Source organism: Octopus sinensis, linkage group LG9, assembly GCF_006345805.1.
Source record: "Octopus sinensis linkage group LG9, ASM634580v1, whole genome shotgun sequence".
In the NCBI taxonomy this organism is placed as follows: Eukaryota; Metazoa; Mollusca; class Cephalopoda; order Octopoda; family Octopodidae; genus Octopus; species Octopus sinensis.
The window spans coordinates 61,754,007-61,773,789 of NC_043005.1; the positions used below are offsets into that span (position 1 = coordinate 61,754,007).

General features: G+C 34.0%; 1 protein-coding gene and 1 long non-coding RNA gene across 2 annotated transcripts in view; one reads left to right on the forward strand and one right to left on the reverse strand.

Moving 5' to 3' along the window:
- The window catches only part of LOC115215679 (receptor tyrosine-protein kinase erbB-4), a 128,993-nt gene that overhangs the window by 8,367 nt on the left and 100,843 nt on the right, over positions 1-19,783 (reverse strand). The window lies entirely within an intron of this gene.
- Positions 844-15,106, forward strand: LOC118764860. Its single transcript, XR_005000683.1, has 3 exons — positions 844-928; positions 2,898-2,902; positions 15,094-15,106. It is a non-coding gene; the product is annotated as an uncharacterized LOC118764860 (long non-coding RNA).

Sequence of the window (19,783 nt, forward strand, 5' to 3'; positions counted from 1 at the left end):
TTCAATCTTGAAATAAGGTAATATTTGAGAGAAAAATTTATTTTAACAAATTTTTTCTACTTTTCATTGCTCTTGTAAGTTTCAAGTCATTCATCCTTCAGTATTTGAACTGGCCATATCCAGTCAGAATATTCTTCCTGTTTCACATTCAAACTGGCCAACTCCAGCCTCTCACACCTACCTTAAAACGTGAGTCTAAAAAATATACAATCACATCATCAAAACTTAATGCTAAAGAGTTAATGCTCATAATATAAAAACCTTTTTTTCTGTTTTTTAAAAAAATTTTGATAAATAAGTCCGAAGGTGATGGAAAAACAATTCCATGTTAAAACTAAAAAAGTCTCAGGTATTAATAATCGATTTTGTACAGGATCATATCCTATATATGCTTCATATTACCTGCCTTTCATACAGACAGCAAAAACTTTTGCTGTCAGCTACAAGATTACAAAACTACTCATTGCTTATTTATTTATTCATTAATTTATTTGTAATGGCTTAATCAGGACAGAAAGAGCCGTGTCTATGACCTTTAGAGCAGTCATGGGCAAACTACAACCTTTAGGACTTTCTGAATGGCACACCAATGAAAAATTACCTTGTTTCAGTAGTGCAGGCTGACTGATAATGGAGAGGTACATGGTTTAGTTTATAAATGATTGGGATGCTTGGAGAGTGTTTGTGGATGGATGAGTGAATTTGATGTTGCTCAAATGGGTACGGAACCAGCATGATGTGACAGGGGTAAACCAACATATGCTGTAAGGCCCCGCTGATGATATTGGGAGTTGTGTTCTATGCATTGATCCAAGCATAGGATGGGGCTCGCCTCTCTGAGCTGGGAAATGAATGAAATGTCTGGTGTGTGTCTTATTGTGGCTACCACCTCCTAAAAAAATTGGGGAATAGGCATGAGTATATGTATGTATGTATGTTTACCTGCCTGATAATGAGCCATGTCTTATGCAGCCCACCTCTCAAAAAAGTGATTTACAATGCCTGCTTTAGAGGGTCACTAAGATTGATAATAAAATGTTATCCTCAGACTGGAGACCCCATCTGCCACAAAGAGGACTCTGTTAAAGGCACCAATGGTAGTTTTAAACCAGGCAACAAAATAAGTTTAATATCCAAGAATAGGTGTGTTTCATCTAAGAGGTTTCAACATAGTTTCAATCTACAAATTTGAAATGCAAGGAATTATTCTACCCAAGGCTTTCATAAAAGACATATACCCAAAGTGATATGCAGTGGAATCAAATGTAAAAACCACAGACCTGTAACATGCAGAAAATGAAACTGAACCAGGAACTGTGTTGCCATAAGTCAGACTTCTTAATGACACAACCATGCCAGAATCTGTGTTTTAACAATCTAGCCATACCTGCATCCATCTTATCAATTCTCTTCCAGAATTCACATAATATCTATATAACCACATTTACATGCCATGTACATAACTACATCTAAATGATATCTATGTATTGATATCTACATAACCAGATCAATATCACCCTTTCTCCATACATACCTCAGGACCAAAATGTGAAATGTGTTCATTATTATTTATGAGAAAAAAGCTTAAAATTATTATAAAATACAACAAAATATTTTTATGGCTCCATTTTATTAACAAATCATTTATTACTCTATACTTGAAGAATATAAAATTTACTTAAGTTTACATAAAGTTTTGTTTTTGTAATACTTTTATATTTAATTTTTATCTTGTCAACACATCTCTTTAATTCTTACAGATTTTTTTTTCTTTTCATCATAAAACACAATATCAGGTTTTTATATCAAACCATCAAACAATATTATTGATGTAGCAAGGAAACAAGCATCATAAAAACAAAAAGGACATAAAAATTTTAAATATAAAATTCATTGCAAAATAAATTTAGTGTCGATATAAAACCATTTTAGCCTTTTTGATACATACACAAGGGGAGTATCTTAAACACATCTACAAATACAAGCCAGTATGTTTGTGTGTATTTGAGGAGCTGTTGCTAATGTAATAGCATAATCTTATCATCGGTTATTTTTAGAAAGTTGCTCATATGCATTCTGCATCTACAAAAGTAATGCACTACCCGTTCATAGGAACAAATGCAGTGGTCACTAGCTGAAGACCACAAGGTGGTAAATATGTGCAATGGATACAACAGATGGTTAATATACTATAGATACTGAAGACTAGTTGAGTCAATATATTGGGTCATCCCATAAATAATGCAGTTTTTTTTATACTTCTTTTATTTTTCAAAATTAAGATATGTTCTCTGAATGGACATACAAATGAACACCTCAAAAATTTGAAACTTTAATATCTTCAATTTTGTGTGAACATTTTGTCTTCCATTCTACCCTGACTAACAGAATATGTAAACATGCCTTTTAATCTAAAATATACTCTCCTTCATTTCCTACAATGTTCTTCCATCTATCTGATAGACTTGCAGGGCCCCTCTTCCAAAATTCACTTGTCCATGATGAGAAATTTTTCACCAATACTGTTCTGACCTCATCTACAGAATTCATATTTTTTCAGTCCAAATGATTTTGAAGACTGCAGAATAAATGATAATCAGATGGAGCAATGTCCAGAAAACATGGTGGGTGGGGCATTGTTTCCCATTCAAACTGCTCCAGCCTTTGGAATGTCATCCTCACTGTATGTGGCCAAGCATTATCCTGATGGAAGAAATACTTTTCATCTTGAAACCCATTTGCTGACTTTTCCAATGGCACACAGGTGTCGATGAATAGTTGAATGACCAAATCCAAGCTGTTATGCTAGTTCCTCAACAGTTATGATTGGTATTTGTTCCACCAGGGTTTGCAGGATGTCCTCTACAGATCTTCCTGGACAAGGATCGTCTTGTAAGCTGTAGTTTCCAACTAAGAATTTCTGGAACCACTATTGGCACTGGATTATGCTTATTGTCTGATCTCCATATACTGCATTAATATTCCTCACACTTTCCATTTTGTTGTTGCCTTTATTGAACTCATAAATAAAAATATGCCAAATATGCTCCTTTGTCTCTTCCATTATTGCTTTGAAAAATTAACTGTTAAAATCAAACTGCATTCTTCAAAACTTGCACTAAGAATAAAGCCAAGGTAAAATTACTACCTCTTTTATAGCAAGTTGATGCAGGTAGTTTATCCTGTCACCCTCTGACTTTTAGTTCAGGCAATTGAAAAAACCGCATTATTTATGGGATGACCCAATACAAATAAACTAATGTATCAGAGAACACCACAGTTCTTATTCTGCTCCAACCAATATTTTGCATTTGTGACTAAGACATATAAGCCTCAAGAATTCTGCCAATTTACTTATATAAAACACCAATTATCATGACAGAGATATCACACTCCATATATATATATATATATATATATATATATATATATATATATATATATATAAGGTTAAGGGTAATGACCCCCTTCGGCCAAGTCCAGGCAAGGTTGTTTATAGAAGACCAGCAGTTTCCTATGCATACCAGCCTCCTCTCTCCACACCATCAATGTTATCCAAGGTAAAGGTGAAGGCCAACACAGCTTGGCACCAGTGACATCACAACTCATTTCTACAGCTGAGTGACCTGGAGCAACATGAAATAATGTGTCTTACTCGATAACATAACATACAGCCCAGTCTGGAAATCGAACTCACTACCTCATGACTGTGAGTTTGATGCGCTAACCATTGTTCTATGTGCCTTCAATATATATATGTAGATTAAAACCAAGTACATTTAACCCAATTTATATCATAGATCTGACTCAGGGGTGGGTTGCTGGAATGGCGTAGGTATAAAAAGTAAACGCAAACGGCATTTAAAATTTACAATAGCTGTTTTAGTAGAATTTTATTTATTTAATGCAATCATAAAAATTACATCATTGTATACAATCCACCATCATGAAGTCAAATTTAAACAGATAAGACTTTAAACATCAACTAAGACATAGGCAACATTAGCTGGACAAGTTCAGCTATTGTGTAAAAGTTTACCTGTTTAAAATTTTACCTGATGATGGTGGATTGTAATAGAATAATATAATCTTTTGTGACTGCATTAAATAAATAAAATTCTACCAATTCTGTTGTAAATTTTAATCACCATTTGTGTTTATTTTTATACCTATGCTTGTCAGATCTGTGGTTTAAAGTGGATTTGGTACTTTCATACCTATGGTATCCTGCTAACAGTTGATGTCTTCAATGTTGTTTATTTCACTGAGCTCTATGTTATCGTACCTAGCCATTTCTGGCATCCTACAGTAAATATGCCTTGATTCTTATAAATTTTCATAACAAAATTATATACATATATAGTTGTGTCTGCATGTGTGTGTGTACCACTTAAAATTGCAGGTCTTGCATCAACACTCAAAACAATTTGAGTGTGCATATATTGGTTTCACATTTTGGCCACAAGGCCAGCAATTTCAGAGGTGGTGGAATAAGTCAATTACATTGACCCTAGTGTTCAGCTGGTACTTATTTTAGTGACCTCAGAAGGATGAAAGCCAAACTCGACTTTGAACTCAGAATGTAAAGACAGACAAAATGCTTAGTGGTATTTTGTCTAGCTGCTAAAAATTCTGCTGGACGTGACAGCGGCTGGACATGTTCTTTGCTGCTCTGACCTGTCAGCAGCTGAAGACACAGAAACACTAATACAACCCAGCAGGACAACTGAAAAAAATTACTCTGAAAGACTGGGATATCTACAGTTTTCTGTGAGTATTTTGAATTTCCCTCAAAATAAGTGGAGGAACTTACATATCTACAGCTTTTGAACACATAAACAATCAGTTTTAAAACCTTTAATATCTACACCTTCTGTGAATACCTATTATTTTTCCCCCCAGTGAATATTCGAAAATGTAAACATCCTCTTTATTTCAAGAATACCAGTTTTTTCTGTTCCAACAGGCAAAAGATCATCTCCAGTATATTTTAAAAACTTCATATTTACAATTTTCTGTGAAAAAATTTTAACTTCCTTTTCTTTCCGTTCCTGTTTCCCTGAATATTCAAAAATGTAAACATCCTTTTTATTGTAGAAAAAAAAACACCACAGTTTTCCCTGAATGGACATACAAATGAACACCTCAAAAAATTTAGAAACTTTAATATCTCCAATTTTGTGTGTACATTTTGTCTTCCGTTCTTCCCTGACTAACAGAATATGTAAATATGCCTTTTATTGTAACAACACAATGAAATGCATGATAAAAAAATTAAGGAAGTAAGCACCTGCTAATATATACATACTGCACAACTACAAAAACTGTAAACCACAGCAAAACTTTTAAAAAGAAAAGAAAAATTCCAAAAGAAAAAGAAATTAAAAATTCCAACAAGGTGAACATCTCTTCCTCCTACTATCCCCAGAGATTGGAATATCTACAATTTCCTGTGAATATTTTAAAGTTCCTTCAAAATAAAATAAGTTAGGAAACTTACACACCTACAGCTTTCGAATACAGAAACAATCAGTTTTTTAAAAAAAATTTAACTTTAATATCTACAACTACTGTGTGAATACTTATCCTTCCCTCCCTTCCTGACTCTTCGAAAATGTAAACATCATCCTTCTTTTTATTCTAAGAACACGACCATTTCTCTGTGCGGTCATACAAAAGACCATATTTAGTAAATCTTAAAACTTTACAATCTACAACTTGTTTTCTTTTCTTTTTTACTATCTCTGAGTATTCAAAAATGTAAACATCCTTTTCATTGCAAAAGTCCTACTGTATTCTCCAAGTGGTCAGAAAAACGAACATCTCAAGAAAACTTAAAAACTTCAATATATTACCTAAATACGTAAACACACCTTTTATTGCAACAACACAACTGAATTCAGAAATTCAAAAATTCAACAAAATGAATATAAGTATACATGTGTGTGTGTGTGTATGTGTGTGTGTGTGTGTGTGTGTGTGTGTGTGTGTGTGTATTATTGTTCTTTTCTACCAGTAATTACAAATAGAACAGGTTGAATTGCTTCTTTTCAAAACAGCACTCTCAGTAGCCACTGGTAAAATAGTAAACACATTTGACCTCTGCTGACCCAAAGAGTGCAAGATTCTTTTGTATGACTGACCTTGCCAGCATCTGCCGAATCTATCTATAGACCTGTAGAATATGATCTATTCACCAACCTACTAACTATTTCCTCCAACAACCACATATGTATGATCTCAAGTACAAGACAAAAGTTGGAAATAAAGAACATATAGTAAAATCTTTTAATAATAAATGGAATTAGTAATAATGTTAATAACAATGGTAGTGGTTATGATGGTGGTAATGATAAAAATAAAAATAATAATAATATGCAGCAGCTCCTAATACTAAATACTACTAATACTACAATAATACTACAACTACTACTATTATGATAGCACAGGACCCTGAGGCCCAACTACCACCCTTACCACTAACCTACCCTGCTACTGCTGCTGTTGCTGCAACCACTACAGCTAATACACATAAAAACAATAATATCAGCGATATCAGTGATGATGATGATGATAATAATAATAATAATAATAATAACAATAATAACAACAACAACAACAATAATAATAATAGTAATAAATAATGCTAATAGAAATTGAAAAAATGTGGCATCTCAATGCGACTACAGTACCAGTGATTGTAGGATCTCTAGGAATGATAAAAAGAGGTACTGAAACCTATTTGAAAATGATTCCAGGCTTACCATCCCTACAGAAAGTGCAAAAAATCGTATTAACTGGAACGGCTCATGTACTGAGAAGAGCATTATCGCTGTGAAAACAACATCCATCCATGAATTTATTTATTTATTACTTTTTAAATACATATTTTATCTGTGAATTTGAGTGTGTAATCTGGGAATGCATACAATGAGCTTCTCTGCCCTAGGTGTATGGAAAACACTCGGCGAGAAACGGAAGAAAATTTGAAGAAAGAAGGAAAAAACATAATAGTAATAATAATAATAAAATAATAATGAAAGGAAATGGGTGGGGCTTCTTTATGGGCAGATTAATGATACATCTAGTGATGGTGTCACAATAAAAACACTCGTAACTGCGCAACCTGATAATCACTACCTCATATGGGTAGTTGTTGTGAAGAAAAAGGAACATAATGGAAGTGACAAATGAAGAGATCCTTTTTGGAAAAGAAGAATCCAAGCAGGTTAGACATGCTCCCAAAGGAAATCTGTTTTAGACCAAAAAGAGAAAGGGGAGCTTAAAAGTGAACAAAAATACAGGGCGCTGAAAAAGAAGTATAATATTGAAAGAAAGGGCCAGAAAATAGTAACGGAGGAACTGAAACAGCATTTCATTGCAAAGAAAGCAAAGATGGTACGGTACAACCAAAGAATGAAGGTTACCAACAGAATAGGTTATTCAGAATAGATTGGAAGAGATTCTATAAAGAAATAAATGGAGAGTGTACAGATGAAAAGTTGATACCAGATAACATTGAAAGTCAAAGGTTTTGGTGTGACCAATAATTGTCAGAGCCCTGGAAACAGTGAGCAAAAATCTCAAGAAGCACATGGAACAAATAGGGGCTGCAATAAGGGCGAAGCAGTTGCAGAAAAAAGCAGTGCTTGGAACTGCTCGAATACTCTGGAAGGAGCTCAATAAATAAGTGGTGTTACTTTAGTTCACTGGTAGTGAACAGCTGACACTGTAGTATATCTCCAGCGTTAGAAGCTGTACAAAGGCAATAATAATAATAATAATAATAATAATAATAATAAATTCCCTGATACAATACAAAGCACTGGATCTTATGGCTTCAGATCTTAACTGATTGGAACACTGAACACCACAGATTTGCTTGTCAGTTGTTTGATCTTAACCAGTTGAGCATGTCTCTTAATAGCTGACAATATGTACGTCTCTAATCACAAGCAGTAGTGGAGGAGCATGATAGCCATGTTTGGGGTTTGAATAATTCACCTCTGTAAATATGAGTGTTTCATTCAACATCCTTAAACAACCCTTGTTCTGGGACCTTTTGAGCAGGATGTGCTATTCGATCTGAAGAAAGTTCTAACTGGAACCCACCTGCAAGGTTATGCACCGTTTATCTTGATTTGAAATCACCATGCTGCACACATATGGTTGTGAGAGATATGCCTGGTGTATCCTTATAAGACGAATAGTCATGATGTGCATATTGAACTTCATATATTTGTATCTTAGTGTCATTTTGATGGCATGCACTGCTCTCTCACTCAATAATAATAATGTAAGCCCCTTCTGTACTAGACTAGATGCAGTGTAAGTGGAGAGAGATTAAAATTTAAAATATTAAATTAAAATTCTTAGCTAACTTGGGAAAATTGAACTCCCGTAATTATAATTCAGAGTTTGCCAATCAAATATATACATGGTGAAGTCGTGCAAATTTAACTCAGAGAATTTTACCAATCAAATTTAGAGACACACAGACAAAAATGAGGTATGTATGTGGAGGTGAGGGTAGGGATGAATATAAGTAATGAGGACATTTTAAGTCATGTTTTTGAATGTATAAGATACTTAGAGTTTAAATCTATGCACAATGTTTAACTCTTACAAACTGCCATCATCATATGGTTTCAGATTAAAGATTAGTGTTTATCAAATGCAACAAGACGTATATTATATATATATATGTATGTGAATATATATATATATATGTATGTATGTGTATATATATATATATATATATGTATGTGTATATATATATATATATATATGTATGTATGTATATATATATACACACACATATGTAGTGTGTGTACATGTATATAGAATTCAAATTATATGCTTACATATATATAAATGTATATACATATATACACACACACACGTAAATATATGAAAGAGAGGGGTAAATTTATGTGTATATATGTATATAGAATTCACATCATATTTTCATATATATATATATATATATATATATATACACACAGCCTCCTGATGTTATTCAAATGAATATTACTACTACAAAGTTCTTTGCACATTATATATGTGTGTGTGTATATTACATGTTATTCACATAAGTATTATCATCATCACCATTATGTCTTCACTTTATGTCTACATTTCATACTGGCATGGGTTGGACAGGTCACCACAGTCAAAATCGGATGGGCTTTGAGCCTCATCTCACTCGCATTTCACTTTTGGCTTGGCTCCTATGGCTGGTTGCTCTTCCTAACACCAACAACTTACCTCCCTTACATGTAATCTTTGTACTCAACGACTAGTAGACCTGACACCGTTCAGTAATCAGTGTGCATTCAAAGCAATGATTAGTAATTTTATGAAACTGGTATGCTTTTGAATCTCTTTAACATTTCACAATAATGACTTTTATTACTTTTATTACTACCTCAGTTCATCTAATTGTATATATCTATCGTTACTTTTCATAAAAAGCCTTTATTTTTTTTGATTTCCAATGTGCATTTTCGCTTATTTTTCTTCTTACTTTCCCCTTATATATATATACATATATATACATGTGTGTATATATATATATATATATATATATATATATATATATATATATATATACATATATATAAGTGCAGGAGCAACTGTGTGGTAAGTAGCTTGTTTACCAGCCACATGGTTCCGGGTTAAGTCCCATTGTGTGGCACCCTGGGCAAGTGACTTCTACTGTAGCCTCGGGCTGACCAAAGCCTTGTGAGTGGATTTGGTTGACGGAAACTGAAAGAAGCCCGTCGTATATGTGTGTGCGTGTGTGCATGGCCACAGTCAAAATTACTGAAACAAGTAAAAGAATAAAAAATCTCCCTCTCTCTTTCTGTATATATATATATATATATATATATGAAATGTATCTGTGTATATATATGTGTGTGTATATATATACAGAGAAATAGATAAAGACACTGAGAGATATATACACGTAAAATACTATACAGCTGTTTAAAAGCTATTTCAATATGTCTGGTTAACTGTTTCCATAATGAATTGTAAAGATTCTTTTTATTGACATGTTGCAATCTGTTTTCAGTGTCAGGATTAAACATCTATCAGTTGTCAACTTCTTTTGCAAACATTCCTCTAAATCCAAAAACACACAGCTTAGAGTTATATATAAATTAATCAAACAACATAAACGAAATATATAAACAAGAAGCTAGATTGAAATTTTTATATAAAAATAAGTGTTTGCACACACACACACACACACACGCATGAATAATATATCTGGATATTCTAATTTTGGAGATAGGAAGGCAGAAATGGTGGTTATTGAAACAGCCTTGAATTTTCCTCATTGTGCTTCTTAAGATAACAATTATTGATGCTTAGCTTTTTTTTCTAAATATGATATAATATGCTGTTGTTTCTTTGATTAACCAGATAATACAGTGTCTATTTGTATTTTTTTCCTAAATATTGTAAAAACATATAGCTAGCTAAGGAAACATGTTATCAACGAAGCTGCACCATCAAATGAAAGGCCAAGTCAACTATTGTGGTGTATCAGCATAGAATATAAAAGAAATACAGTTACATGCTATAGGGTATCAACAACAATGACAATAACTGATAATTAATAATATTGACAATTTGTTTTTCTATTGCCTAAGACTTCTCCAGAGATAATGTGTTTCTTAATTGTTTGTGTGTGAATATTTTTATTTGAAAATTTTCTCCATTAAATTATAATTATTATGTTAGGTAAGTAGATATTGTCATACAGAAAGATGCCTAAGGAAATCTCTTGAGATTGATTCTAATACTGTAAAGTAGGAAATTGTATAACCAATGCATTTTAGAAAGAACCAACATACTGGATAAACACAAATGTTTCAACAAAAACAAAAATAGATTGCAGTTTCCATTGGAACATTAAATAGACACTTAGAAATAAGGCAGGAGAGAGATAGGGTAGGTAGGAAAGTAAGTGTGATTGTATATCTATCTATATTAAACTAAAACTCAAAGTTTGTTTTCCTGCTATTTGATTAAGATGATAAAGATTACAAATAGAATAGTTGTTTACCCCTTTAAGAAATAAAAAATCAAGTTAAAAACGAACACTTCAAAGAGTTGTCATCCATCCTTTCCTTTTTTTTTTTTGTACCTTCTTTTTTCTTCCCTTAATCATTTACACAACTTTTGTGTACCATGGACTGAAGGAGAAATTCTCCCTATATTTTTGAGATATATTTTGAATCACAGGTACTTGATTTTTTTTTTCTTAAAGGGGAAAATTACTATTCTATTTAAAATAAAATATTAATCTTTATCATCATAATCAAAAGGGAAAAAAACAGAGAGACTATCTCTTTATAGACAAAGATCAGTTGCAATGGAAAAACAAAACACCAAATGGATTGTACCTTATAATGAAACTCTTTTAAGAGCATTCAAATGCCACTGCAACATTGTAATTGTTGCCTCACTGAGGTAAATTAAATACATCATCAAATACATGCTGAAAGGAAAAGACCAAGTTCAAATAAACAAGGATAATGAAATTAGTCAATATCTAATAGGTAGGTTTATTGGACTATCTGAAGCAGCTGCATCCATTTTAAGAATTTCAATTCATGAAAGAGCACCTGCAATAGTGAGACTGCAAGTTCATCTTCCAGATGAACAAAGAATATTGCTCAGAAATAATGAGAAAATATATGGCTCTCAATGAACAACATTGACAGAGTTCTTTTCAGACTTTGCAAAAACATTACTTTATACTGAAGTACCCATGTATTTCATTTGGAACAGTAGTAACAAAGAATGGCAAAGAAGAAAGTGAGGAAAAAAACTGAAGACCGTTTTCAAAGAAGAAACACTTGGTCGTGTTTATGTTGTGACACCAAAGGTAGGAGAACTGTGTTACTTAAGAATTTTATTGCACAAAGCTCGAAATGGTAATTTTTCCTGTTCTGTTTTTCAACTTGGAGTGGTTGTGACCCAATGGGTCACAGCAGGTACATTTAGTAATATACATGTGTATTTGTTCATTCACTTTTATGGCTGTTTTTCCTTGCCAGCATGGGTTCAGGGTTTCTCAACCGATTTTCATCTATAGACCCCATTCGATATTTAAAAACTAATTTTGCGGAAATTCCTTTCAAAATTCTTTTTTTTTCACACATTAACTTGTGTAGGTTGAACTATGTAAAATGTTGGAGATAGAAACCTAGCTGTTACTTCTAACGCATACCAATACATACATCAACAACAATATTTTTTCAGGAGCCCTTAAAATATTATTGTGGGTCCTCAATTTACTATTTTGTTATGCAGCCCCACAAAATCTAATATATACCCTCAGGAGCTATATGGACCAGCTTAAAAACCACTGGGTTAGATGAATGAATTACTAAGGCAATGTTTTACAGCTGGATGTCCTTCCAGGTGCTAATACTTAACAATTTTAAAGTAAGAGATCCCTTAGTTCACATTTCAAAAGCAGAAAGTCAGCAGAAGAATTGTTGACAGGAGAAAGGACAAGAGTGTTACAGCTTGGAGCTCACAACATTCAGAGAATTATATAAAATACAAGCACAGATACATTCAACCACATGATGTCTATATACATATATATATATATATATATATATATATATATATATATATATATATATATATATATATATGCATATATACATATGTATGGGTGTGTGTGTGTGTATAACGTCAGGAGGTGTGAAAAGTGAATTTAGATTTATTCGTACATTATGATTTTCATATGGTTACAAATAAACAATTTTGAATGTGGAGCTTACTGTGAAAGTTACATGAATCTATATTTGTGTGTGTGTGTAAAATTCGCACTTATGAATGTATACTCATATTCATATATACAACCCCTCACTACATAATATACATACATATATATACTACATATGTGGGAAATTTTGTCTGTGGGTGTGTTTGTGGAGTTGTTAGCTAACTCCTCCTACATCGTTTTATCGATTTTGATGAAACTTGACATGTCTGGAAACCTCGTGGCTTACTCAGATTGTTGAAAAAAATCGATAATAGCATCCCTGGAAGGGATCCTTATATATATATATATCTAATATATTTCATTTTAACAGTCAAGGGAAATAACCTATTTGCCCAGATTTTAACAGCCAAGGGAAACAACCCACAATTTGGGTATTCATGACTTATTGGGAATTCCTAAAAGCAAGATCCTGTATAAGACAGTTTAGTCTTCTCTGCAAATGCACAAAAACCGTTTTAAGGGCTACATACTTTGTATTGTTGCTATTGGATTAGCAAAACAATTATGAGAACAGAACGAAGGGATAAGCCCCACTTTCCCAGGAATTACCGGGTATGTCAGCTAGTATATTTATATTTGGGGAAAACAATACAGAAGAAAATGAAGAAGAAATAGATATGATTAATAATTAATAACAAACAAATAGATTATAAATTACATCCATTTCTTCTCCATTCTCTTTTTGCTTTCCCCAAATATTAATAATTTCAATAATCCCAAACATATACAAATTATTTTCACATTTTTATAATACAGATTAAACTAGTGGAATACCATGGATTATATAATCTTTAATGAGGATATGACTTCTTCGAATTAATCATATATATATATATAATTAGATAAAGACTTTTTTTAAAGCTTAGTCTCTCAAAAATATGAAATATGTGTGTGTGTGTGTATGTGTGTGTGTGTGTGTGTGTGGCCGTGTGTGTGAGTGTGTAGATGAAAAACAACTAGTTTTAAATCTCTGATTGAGATCTACGTAGTAACAGTATTGCATAGTAAATTTTAGTTGCCAACATAATGAATATATATATATTATGTGGTAAGGCTTCAACATGTAGAAAAGCACTCAATCTGCTAACAGAGTAAAGATATACTATCAATCAGATGCCCATAAGTCAAAAATAAAAGCACACTCAATATAATAAAGTCGGTACATTTTTTTTTTAATGTCAAAAGGTTATGTACTTCCAGCCAAGATGTCTGAAGTGTGGTCAATATTATCTAGTGTAAATATTCGGTGCTAAGCCAAAACTAACATTATAACCGGTTATGTACCATAACCAATAATATATTTGCTTGACGATATATATATATATCATCATCATCCTTTAACGTCTGTTTTCCATGCTAGCATGGGTTGGATGGTTTGAACAGAGCTGGGAAGCTGGTGAGCTGCACCAGGTTTTCAAGGGTGTAAGCATGTGTGTGTGTGTGGGGGGGGGTACATATATATATGTGTGTGTGTGTATGTATTTGTATATATATATATATATATATATATATATATAGGCATAGACATTACTCTATGGTAAGAAGCTGAGTTTCCAGCCACATGGTTCTGATTTCAATCCTATTGTTTGACACATTGGTCAAGTCCCTTCCTCTAAAGTCTCAGGATGATCAAAGCCTTCTGAGGCAATTTGATAGATGGAAACTGACAGAAGTCCCTCATTTGTGTGTGTGTGTGTGCGTGCGTGTGTGTATGTGCAAGCACGTGCATGTGCGCATGTATCTGTCTGTTTTTGTTCCCCACCATCACTTCATAACTGGTGTCAGTCTGTTTATGTCCCCATAACTTAGCAGTTTAGCAAAAGAGACCAATAGAATAAGGACCAAGCTTAAAAAAAAAAATATATATATAGGCACAGGAGTGGCTGTGTGGTAAGTAGCTTGCTTACTAACCACATGATTCCAGGTTCAGTCCCACTGTGTGACATCTTGTGAGTGGATTTGGTAGACGGAAACTCAAAGAAGCCTGTCATATATATGTACGTATATATATATATGTGTGTGTGTGTGTGTGTGTGTGTGCATGTATCGCTTGACAACTGATGCTGGTGTGTTTATGTCCCCATCACTTAGTGGTTTGGCAAAAGAGACTGATAGAATAAGTACTGGGCTTACAAAGAATAAGTCCCAGGGTCGATTTGCTCGACTAAAGGCAGTGCTCCAGCATGGCCACAATTAAAACGACTGAAACAAATAAAAGAGTAAAAGAGAGTAAAGAGTATATATATATATATATATATATATATATATATATATAGAGAGAGAGAGAGAGAGAGAGAGAGAGAGAGAGCAGTTGTATACTGTCAACTTAATGTGACAGTCCCATGAAGGGAATCACAGCACCACTATTTAGCCCTGGGAAGCATCAACGCTTCCTGTCGGCCTTGACACATTTCCTGTGTCCTTATATTTACAAGGGGGGGAGGGAACAAACACCCCCACCCAGCTAAGCCTGCATCCAAAGACTAGTCTCTGAGTCTTGCTCATCATGTCACATTAAGTTGACAGTATACAACTGCTCTATCGTACCACCACTGCTTATATCTCTCTGAGATATTTAGAAATGTAATATTTCTACTTTTTGTGATCAGTGGATTTATTTCACTGGAACTATTATATATGTTTACGAGGCCAAGACAAGCATCTGCAGCCAGCTAGTAAGCCATGCTACTCCAGACTGATGACAAGCAAGACTCAGAAACTAGTCTCTGGATGCAGGCTTAGCTGGATGGGGTTGCTTGTCTCCCCCTTGTAAACATAAGGACACAGGAAATGTGTCAAGGCCGACAGGAAGCATTGATTCTTCCTAGGGCTAAATAGCGGTGGTGTGATTCCCTTCGTGGGACTGTCACATTAAGTTGACAGTATACAACTGCTCTATCATACCACTACTGCTTATATCTCTATGAGATATTTAGAAATGTAATATTTCTATTTTTATATATATATATATATATATATATAGTGAGAGAGAGAGTGTGTTTGTGTGTGTTCAACAGATCAGATCCAGAGATGCTTAATACAGAAAACAGTAGCGCTAGGTTGCATATCCTTGACTTTTGGTGAACTACATCTGCCAAAATCATGAAGTAATTCCAAACCTCCAACAACAGCTGTCGGACATGTAACCCCATACTTTCTTCCATTTGATTTTTCTCTGTCTTTGTACTCTGTGTAAGTTTTGCCTTGTTAATATATAAATAACTAAATATATTTATACTTGAATATTCATCGGAATATTTTTAGTGTTTACTGACATGTATGTATATCTTGTATATCTAACCTAAGAGGTTTTATTTGTTTATTTGCATCATTATCTCTCTCTCGATATATATATATATATATATATATATATATATATTCACACCCACAGAGTCTTACTTTGCAAATGGTTTCGCTCGAAAAATTCAACTTAAGGAATTTGTTTATCGCTATTATCAATTCCAGTGAGACTTTTTTATGGCACATGGGTTATGTGCAATTTAATTTACAAATAGACACTATGCTCACTACATCTCAATCAAACTATTGCAAGCAAATAAATATTAAAAAGAGTGTAGTTGTCTCCCAAGCAACCTGGTGTTAGTGTCAAAATATTTTTATTGAATTTTTGTATGTTTTTGTTTGTATATAGTATGGAATATAATTTGATATTTAATATTTGCTTGTCATTTCATAGAATTTTCTGTCAATTTTACAAATGTTTTGCTAATTTTTTAATAAAATGAACAGACCAAATTAATAGTGGTGTCTTGAATTCTTGAATATTTTGTCATTAAATATTATTTTGTATTGCCTGTATGGTTGTTAATTCAAGTGAAACTTACTATGGTATGAAAAGAGTAGTGTATAAAAGGGGAGGTATATGAGAAAAGCATATATATATATAAATATATATGTGTGTGTGTGTGCGTGTGTGTGTGTGTGTGTGTGTGTGTGTGTGTGTGTGTGTGTGTGTGTGTGTGTGTGTGTGTGTGGAGGCACATGACCTAGTGGTTAGAGCAGCGGACTCGCAGTCGAGGGATTGTGGGTTCGAATCTCAGACTGCGTGATGTGTGTGTTTATGAGCAAAACACCTTAGCTCCACGCAGCGCCGGCAGAAGGTAATGGCGAATTTCTGCTGACTCTTTTGCCACACCTTTCTCTCACTCTTTTCTCCTGCATCTTGCAGCTCACCTGCGACGGACTGGTGTCCTGTCCAGGTGGGGAACCTATATGCCGAGGAAACCGGGAAACCAGCCCTATGAGCCAGGTGTGGCTCAAGAAGGAATACGTACATATACATGTATATGTATATATACAGACAGACAGACAGATAGGTAAAAACCCTCCTTCTTCCCTTCCTTCCTGAGCGTCCAATAATACTATATTTGTTCCACGTCCTCGCAGTGTTGTGTTTTCTCTTTGTGTCTTCATGTTTGGATTAACTATATATATATATATATATATACATATATATATATCAGATATTTGTGTCTTTACAGGTCTATACTGAGATCAGTCTTTGTAGCTCCTATGCATATATCATCATCGTTATTTTAACATCCACAATTCCAAGCTTCCATAAGTTGGACAGAATTTATTGAGATGGATTTTGTACACCTGATGCCATCAGAAAAGAAAAGCTCCAGTAACATGCTGTAAAATGGCTAGCATTAGGAAGTGCATCCAGTCATAGAAGCATTGCCAAGGCAGGCATTGGAGCATGATGCAGTTTTCAGACTCACTGGATCCTGTCAAACCATCCAGCCTATGCCAGCATGGAACATCATCCTCATCATCCTCATTTAGCATCCGTTTTCCATGTTGGCATGGGTAAGACGGTTTGACTGGAGAGCTACACCAGGCTTCAGTCTGTTTTGGTTTAGTTTCTATGGTTGAATGCTCTTCGTAATGCTAACCATTCTACAGAGTGTACTGGGTGGCTTTTACATGTCACCAGCACAGGTACATCTTCTATGTTGCCAGCATGGGTGGGTGGCTTTTACGTGTCACTTGCCCAAGTACTTTACATGTTGATGATGATGATGATGATGATGATGATGATATACAACAGGGTTACTGTCAATTTCCACTCACAAGGCTTTGGTTGGCCAGAGGCTTAGTAGAAGACACTTGCCTAAGGTGTGCCACACAGTAGAACTGAACCCCAAACCATGTGGTTTGGATTCATACTTCTTCAGCAAAACTGTAATACCTGTGCTTATTTATGATATTGTAGACAGCTGAATGACCAGATTATTATGCATGCAGGCAGAAGATATGCATGCAGAGAAGCAGGCAGACACAAACATTTAGATAGACATGCAATGTATATCAGTGCCTGTGGACAGAGAGGGTTAAACAGAATTATTGACTAAATATAGAAAGTCAGTTCTCTCTTAGTTCAAATTCAATTAGAAAAACAGTTAATGATGAAACAGTCTATGGAGAAAATTCACCAGAATGAAAGGAAAAAAAAAAAAGATAAATATAAAATTGTAAATGGATCTTTATTGAATATAGAAGAACAGAAGAATCTAATTAACGGTTCTTTTTAATTAAATTAAATTCCTACATTATTCAATTTTATCTATAATATCCATGGCCAGCTATTAACAAAATGTTGATATACATTTGAGATGAATATTCTGAGCATTTAAGTAGGGGATCACTCTCTCTCTCTCTCTGCATGTGTGTGTGTGTGTGTGTGTGTGCACGCGTAAGTATACTGGCAGAAACTAGCAGAGGTACTTAGTAATGCCCAAGGATTGTATCAAATAACTGCATGCAGTAACATACATTCAGTACATATTACAAACTAGTTGACAGATAATAAATAGAATTTTTTTGAGTATTTTCACTGAAGTAAGAATTATAACATAACTAGCTGGCCCTGTACTGTCCAAAACGACAGCTAATTGTAGTATTTTATATATAAATAAGGTACATAATAATCAGACATACAAACATTTACATATACTCATACAGAGTTGAAACGCTGTTTGATTTTCCATTTCAGCATTGAATGTTCATTCACACATACAAACATTCACATTTTGCCATCACCCCTTCCTTCCTTATTTATCTATCACCCTTTCCTTCCTTATTCCTCTATCACTCCTTACTTTTTTCATTCATATATAGTGACAGAGAAAAACACAAGAGTACAAGAGTATTATTATATCACCCTCCCACTTCCATTGCACACACACACACACAAACATTCACAAACCTCCCTTTTTACATACATACACATATTCTCACACAGAGTTGAAACACTGTTTGATTTTTTTTCACCCCTTCCTTCCTTATTCATCTCCCACCCCTTCCTTTCTCATTCATATGTTGTGACAAGAGAAAAACACAAGAGTATTATTATGGTAGATTTTTTTTTAATTTTATGTTTCTATTCAAAGCCCCAGGAGAAACAATAGTCTTAGTTTAGCCCCTTGGTGCAATGATGAATATAGCAGCAAGTCTCCTACTTTTGAAGGACCAAATGAAAGCTAACCATGTGAAAGTACAGGATCCACCAGATGTCTGTGTGTGTGGGTGGTGCATGTATGTATATGCGTGTGTATGTGTGTGCGTGCACATGCATGTGTGTGTGTGTGTAAGCATGTGCTTGTGTGTGTGTATGCACGCACATGTGTGTGTGTGTGTGTAGTGTTGGATTTGTGAATTTCCTGCCTTAGCTTTCATCTTTATACTATGTGCATCTGGGGCTTTCGCACAGATGCATTGCATCTCATAAAAGGCAACTGAAAGAACCAGCATTAAGAAGGGCATCTGGGCCATAAAACACTTCCTCGAAGAGTTTCGTCCAATTTATTCCAGTATAGAAAAATCATAATCAAAAATGATAATGTTGACGATAATGATGATGATGATGATGAGGTGGTGGTGGTGGTGGTGGTGGTGGTGGTTAATGAAACATCTGAAAAATTTGATTTTCCTAATTATGAG